Consider the following 6986-nt stretch of genomic DNA (forward strand, 5'->3'; position numbering starts at 1 on the left):
CAAGAGCTTGTGCTGCTGTGTTGTTTATGTCGTGCGCACTTCTCATTTATCAGTTTGAGAAAATATCTATTAAAAAATACGTTGTTAATATACAATACGTGCGACTTCTATAGTTTATTGATTTATTTAGTATTCACATGTTATAAACAGTCTTTACAGGTCTGAGCTGCGAATAGGACAATAGTATGTTAGTAGGCTGGTCGCTGGTAGGATGTGTGAGGAAGTAGGTCTACTGCATCTTAATAAGATGTTTTAAGAAATACTGTGTTCATTCCCGGGAGATTATTGTCAATAGACGATAACATCAGTGACATCCATAAGGGAAATCAACATAACAACAAATATATAATTTTGATTCCTTGTGGACCTTAGTGCGCGTCTGATGTTGCAGGGAGAGCCTACAGTTATGCCTCAATCAGACCCGAAAGTGAGTGCGTTTGGTACTCCAGAAGTAGGTTACATTAATTTACAATGGAGCCCTGCATTTTTGTTTCACTAGGTAAGTCAGTTAAGAACAAATTCTTATTTACAGTGACGGTCTAGTTATTTTGACCTTGTCAGCTCAGGGATTCGATTATGCAACCTTTCAGATTACTGGCCCAACGCTCGAACCACTAGGCTACCTGCCTTGACAGAAATAGTGGATGTTGAACTTTGTCGCACACATATCCACAAAAATGTTTACATGATGAAAAAGTTTGACTGCAGAATTTATTACTCAGCATTGATGCCAAACACTGTCTGTATGATCAAGGCATTTAGTCTCATCACACCTACAGCTCCTTGCGTTTTGGTACACCAGAAGTACATTTATTTTCAGTGGAACGTTTGCCTTGCAGCATTGCATTGCAGGGGCAATGTGTTGGATTTATCAAACAACTCCATCACACAGATAGCGTTTAGCGCAAAATGGTATGCAGCATTATCTGGATATGTGTGCAACAAAAGTTAAACATTCACCTTCTGCTACCATTTCTATCAAGCCATATTATTATCTACGCATAGTCAATCTATTCATACAGTTTCGATAAATCCAATGTACAGCTGAAGTCGGAAGTTTACATACACCTTAGCCAAATACATTTAAACTCAGTTTTTCACAATTCCTGACATTTAATCCTAGTAAAAATGTACTGTCTTAGGTCAGTTAGAATCACCACTTTATTTTAAGAATGTGAAATGTCCGAATAATAGTAGAGAGTGATTTATTTCAGCTTTTATTTATTTCATCACATTCCCAGTGCGTCAGAAGTTTACATATACTTAATTAGTATTTGGTAGCATTGCCTTTAAATTGTTTAACTTGGGTCAAATGTTTCGGGTAGCCTTCCACAAGCTTCCCACAATACGTTGGGTGAATGTTGGCCCATTCCTCCTGACAGAGCTGGTGTAACTGAGTCAGGTTAGTAGTCCTCCTTGCTCGCACATGCTTTTTCAGTTCTGCCCACAAATGTTCTATAGGATTGAGATCAGGGATTTGTGATGGCCACTCCAATGCCTTGATTTTGTTGTCCTTAAGCCTTTTTGCCAGAACTTTGGAAGTATGGTTGTCATTGTTCATTTGGAAGATGCATTTGTGACCAAGCTTTAACTTCCTGACTGATGTCTTGAGATGTTGCTTCAATACAGTGCCTTGCGAAAGTATTCGGCCCCCTTGAACTTTGCGACCTTTTGCCACATTTCAGGCTTCAAACATAAAGATATAAAACTGTATTTTTTTGTGAAGAATCAACAACAAGTGGGACACAATCATGAAGTGGAACAACATTTATTGGATATTCCAAACTTTTTTAACAAATCAAAAACTGAAAAATTGGGCGTGGCCCAAAAAAAGCAGGCCCAAACCATGATACTGCCACCACCAACGTTTGAAATATCCAATAAATGTCGTTCCACTTCATGATTGTGTCCCACTTGTTCTTGATTCTTCACAAAATAATAAAGTTTTATATCTTTATGTTTGAAGCCTGAAATGTGGCAAAAGGTCTCAAAGTTCAAGGGGGCCGAATACTTTCGCAAGGCACTGTATGTCCACATCATTTTCCTCATGATGTCATCTATTTTGTGAAGTGCACCAGTCCCTCCTGCAGCATAGCACCCCCACAACATGATGCTGCCACCCCCGTGCTTCAAGGTTGGGATGGTGTTCTTCGGCTTGCAAGCGTCCCCCTTTTTCCTCCAAACATAACGATGGTCATTATGGCCAAACAGTTCATTTTTGTTTCATCAGACCAGAGGACATTTCTCCAAAAAGTATGATCTTTGTCCCCATGTGCAGTTGCAAACCGTAGTAGGCCTTTTTATGGTGGTTTTGGAGCAGTGGCTTCTTCCTTGCTCAGCGGCCTTTCAGGTTATGTCGATATAGGACTCATTTTACTGTGAATATAGATAATTTTGTTTCCTCCAGCATCTTGACAAGGTCCTTTGCTGTTGTTCTAGGACTGATTTGCACTTTTTGCACTAAAGTGCATTCATCTCTAGGAGACAGAACGCGTTTCTTTCCTGAGCTGTACGACAGCTGCGTGGTCCCATGGTGTTTATACTTACGTACTATTGTTTGTACAGTTGAACGTGGTACCCACAGGTGTTTGAAAATTGCTCCCAAGGATGAACCAGACTTGTGAAGGTCTACAGTTTTTTCTGAGGTCTTGGCAGTTATTTTGATTTTCCCATGATGTCAAGCAAAGAGGCACTGAGTTTGAAGCTAGGCCTTGAAATACATCCACAGGTACACCTCCAATTGACTCAATTGATGTCATTTAACTTATCAGAAGCTTCTAAAGCCATGACATAATTTTCTGGAATTTTCCAAGCTGTTTTAAAGGCACTGTTAACTTAGTGTATGTAAACTTCTGACCCACTGGAATTGTGATACGGTGAATTATACGTGAAATAATCTGCCTGTAAACAATTGTTGGAAAAATGTCATGCACAAAGTGGATGTCCTAACCAACTTGACAAAATTATAGTTTGTTAAACAAGAAATTTGTGGAGTGGTTGAAAAATTAGTTTTAATGACTCCAATGACTCACAAACACGATGGTGGTCTTCAAAAGTAACAGTCAGTATCTGGTGTGGCCACCAGCTGCATTAAGTATTGCAGTGCATCTCCTCCTCATGGACTACACCGAATTTGCGAGTTCTTGCTGTGAGATGTTACCCCACTCTTCTACCAAGGCACCTGAAAGTTCCCGGACATTTCTGTGGGGAATGGACCTAGCCCTCACCCTCCGATCCAACAGGTCCCAGACATGCTCAATGGGATTGAGATCCGGGCTCTTCGCTGGCCATGGCAGAACACTGACATTCCTGTTTTGCAGGAAATCATGCACAGAACAAGCAGTATGGCTGGTGGCATTGTCAAGTTGAAGGGTCATGTCAGGATGAGCCTGCAGGAAGGGTACCACATGAGGGAAGGGGATGCCCTCCTTGTAACGCACAGATTTGAGATTACCTGAAAAGACAACAAGCTCAGTCCGATGGTGCTGTGACACACCGCCCCAGACCATGACGAACCCTCCACCTCCAAATCGACCCTGCTCCAGAGTACAGGCCTCGGTGTAATGCTCATTCCTTCAACGATAAGTGTGAATCCAACCATCACCCCTGGTGAGGCAAAACCGCGACCCGTCAGTGAAGAGCACTTTTTGCCAGTCTTGTCCGGTCCAGCAACGGTGGGTTTGTGCCCCTAGGCGACGTTGTTGCCGGTAATGTCTGGTGAGGACAGGCCTACAAGCCCTCAGTCCAGCCTCTCTCTCAGCCTATTGCGGACAGTCTGAGCACTGATGGGGGGATTGTGCGTTCCTGGTGTAACTCAGGCAGTTGTTGTTGCCATCCTGTACCTGTCCTGCAAGTGTGATGTTCGGATGTACCGATCCTGTGCAAGTGTTGTTACACGTGGTCTGCCACTACGAGGATGATCAGCTGTCCGTCCTGTCTCCCTGTAGCACTTTCTTAGGCATCTCACAGTGCGGACATTGCAATTTATTGTCCTGGCGACATCGGCAGTCCTCATGCCTCCTTGCAGCATGCCTAAGGCATGTTCACGCAGATGAACAGGGACCCTGGGCATCTTTCTTTTGGTGTTTTTCAGTCAGTAGAAAGGCTGTTTAGTGTCCTAAGTTTTCATAACTGTGACCATAATTGCCTACCGTCTGTAAGCTGTTAGTGTCTTAACGACCTTTCCACAGGTGCATGTTCATTAATTGTTTATGGTTCATTGAACAAGCATGGGAAACAGTGTTTTAAACCTTTTAGAATGAAGATCTGTGAAGTTATTTGGATTTTTAAAGACAGGGTCCTGAAAAAGGGAAATTTCTTTTTTTGCTGAGTTTAGAATAACCATCCCTTCCATCTCAGCATCAGACCTTTGAAGTGTGTGTGTGACGTCTTGTCTCTGCTCTCCTAAGATATGGTGTAACACAAACAGACAGACAACCTGAGAGTTGCTCTTTTCTATTACATGGCTGTGTAAGTAGGCTTGAGAATGGCACACAAGTATTTATTGTTTTGAAGTAGTAGGGGTAGTGACGGCAGTAGTAGGGTTTTCAAAGGCTGTGTGTTAGGTCACAAAAACTATTTGGGGGTGGTTTGTAGATGTGGAGTTATTATAGTGGGCTAGTATAGTAGGCTAACGTGAGTACCATATGTGTTTTAAGCTCAAAATGTTTGTTTGAACATTCAACATTTTTTTGTGGCAGTGATTTCAGTTTTGAATGTTGAAGCCTGCATTCCGCCATTTAAATGAATGGGGATACAACAAGCTATATAGTCTATGAAGTGGGAATGATAGTAAAATCCTGTGTTGAAGCCATCTAAATTGAGCCAGTCAGCACATGTCAACGTTGTAGCTGTGGTCAGTAGTTGTGTGGTTAGTAGTGGTCAGTGGTTGTGGTCAGTGGTTGTGATCAGTAGTTGTGTTTCTCAGTAGTTCTGTGGTTAGTAGTTGTGGTCAGCTATGTGGTTGTGTTCAGTAGTAGTGGTCAGTTATGTGGTTGTGGTCAATAGTTGTGTGGTTGTGGTCAGAAGTGATGTGCAGTAGTTGTGGTCAATAGGTGTGTGGTTGTGGTTAGTAGTTGTATTCATTCAGTAGTTGTGGTCAGTATACAAGCACACTACTCCAGACTGGTCTGCACATTTTAAAGTTTGAATGGCGTTTCTAAGGCACCTGAAATACATTGGGATTCATGCAAATATGGTGTAGTAGTATAACATTTTTTTTTTTTTTACAATCAACAGTACCAGTACCAATTTTTAAGTTGTTTTTGTGTTGGTAGCTTTAACAGTTTATGAGGAGTGGCATTATCCAAATATTTTCCATTGGAGTCTATGGAGTTCCAAAAGTATAAATGGTATCAAAAAGCTGTACTGTTGTTGGCCAAAAGTTTTGAGAATGACACAAATATTAATTTTCACAAAGTTTGCTGCTTCAGTGTCTTTAGATATTTTTGACAGATGTTACAATGGAATACTGAAGTATAATTACAAGCATTTCATAAGTGTCAAAGGGTTTTTATTGACAATTACATGAAGTTGATGCGAAGAGTCAATATTTTCAGTGTTGACCCTTCTTCAAGACCTCTGCAATCCGCCCTGGCGTACTATCAATTAACTTCTGGGCCACATCCTGACTGATGGCAGCCCATTCTTGCATAATCAATGCATGGAGTTTGTCAAAATTGGTGGGTGTTTGTTTGTCCACCCTCCTCTTGAGGATTGACCACAAGTTCTCAATGGGATTAAGGTCTGGGGAGTTTCTTGGCCATGGACCCAAAATATTGATGTTTTGTTCCCCGAGCCACTCAGTCATCACTTTTGCCTTATGGCAAGGTGCTCCATCATGCTGGAAAAGGCATTGTTTGTCACCAAACTGTTCCTGGATGGTTGGGAGAAGTTTCTCTCGAGAACCATTCTTTATTCATGGCTGTGTTCTTAGGCAAAATTGTGAGTGAGTCCACTCCCTTGGCAGAGAAGCTACCACACACATGAATGATCTCAGGATGCTTTACTGTTGGCATGACAGGCTGATGGTCGCGCTCACCTTGTCTTCTCCAGACAAGCCTTTTTCCCGGATGCCCCAAACAATCGGAAAGGGGATTCATCAGAGAGAATTACTTTACCTCAGTCCTCAGCAGTCTGTCCCTGATGTTTTTCCTGGAGAGAAGTGGCTTCATTGCTGCCCTTCTTGACACCAGGCCATCCTCAAAGTCTTCGCCTCACTGTGCGTGCAGATGCACTCATACCCGCCTGCTGCCATTCCTGAGCAAGCTCTGTACTGGTGGTGCCCCGATCCCGCAGCTGAATCAACTTTAGGAGACGGTCCTGGCGCTTGCTGGACTTTCTTGGGCGCCCCAAAGCCTTCTTCACAACAATTTAACCGCTCTCCTTGAAGATCCGATAAATGGTTGATTTAGGTGCAATCTTACTGGCAGCAATATCCTTGCCTGGGAAGCCCTTTTTGTGCAAAACAATGATGACGGCATGTGTTTCCTTGCAGGTAACCATGGTTGGCAGAGGAAGAACAATGATTCTAAGCACCACCTTCCTTTTGAAGCTTCCAGTCTTTTATTCAAACTCAATCAGCATGACAGAGTGATCTCCAGCCTTGTCCTCATCAACACTCACACTTGTGACATGATGTCAGCTGGTCCTTTTGTGGCAGGCCTGAAATGCAGTGAAAATGTTTTAGTTTTTTTAGGATTCAGTTTATTTGCATGGCAAAGAGGGACTTTGCAATTCATCTGATCACTCTTCATATCATTCTGGAGTATATGCAAATTGCCATCACACACACTGAGGCAGCAGTCTTTGTGAAAATTAATATTTGTGTCACTCAAAACGTTTGACCGCGACTGTATACAAGCAACCTATTCCAGACCACATCTTAAAGTTTGAATGCCGTTTCTAGCTTAAACGGTGGAAGACTAGTTACGACCAGAATTTTTCATTCATGTCTATAGCAATTGAAATGCATTGGGATGTATACA

The sequence above is a fragment of the Oncorhynchus keta genome, chromosome 34 (assembly GCF_023373465.1).
Source record: "Oncorhynchus keta strain PuntledgeMale-10-30-2019 chromosome 34, Oket_V2, whole genome shotgun sequence".
In the NCBI taxonomy this organism is placed as follows: domain Eukaryota; kingdom Metazoa; phylum Chordata; class Actinopteri; order Salmoniformes; family Salmonidae; genus Oncorhynchus; species Oncorhynchus keta.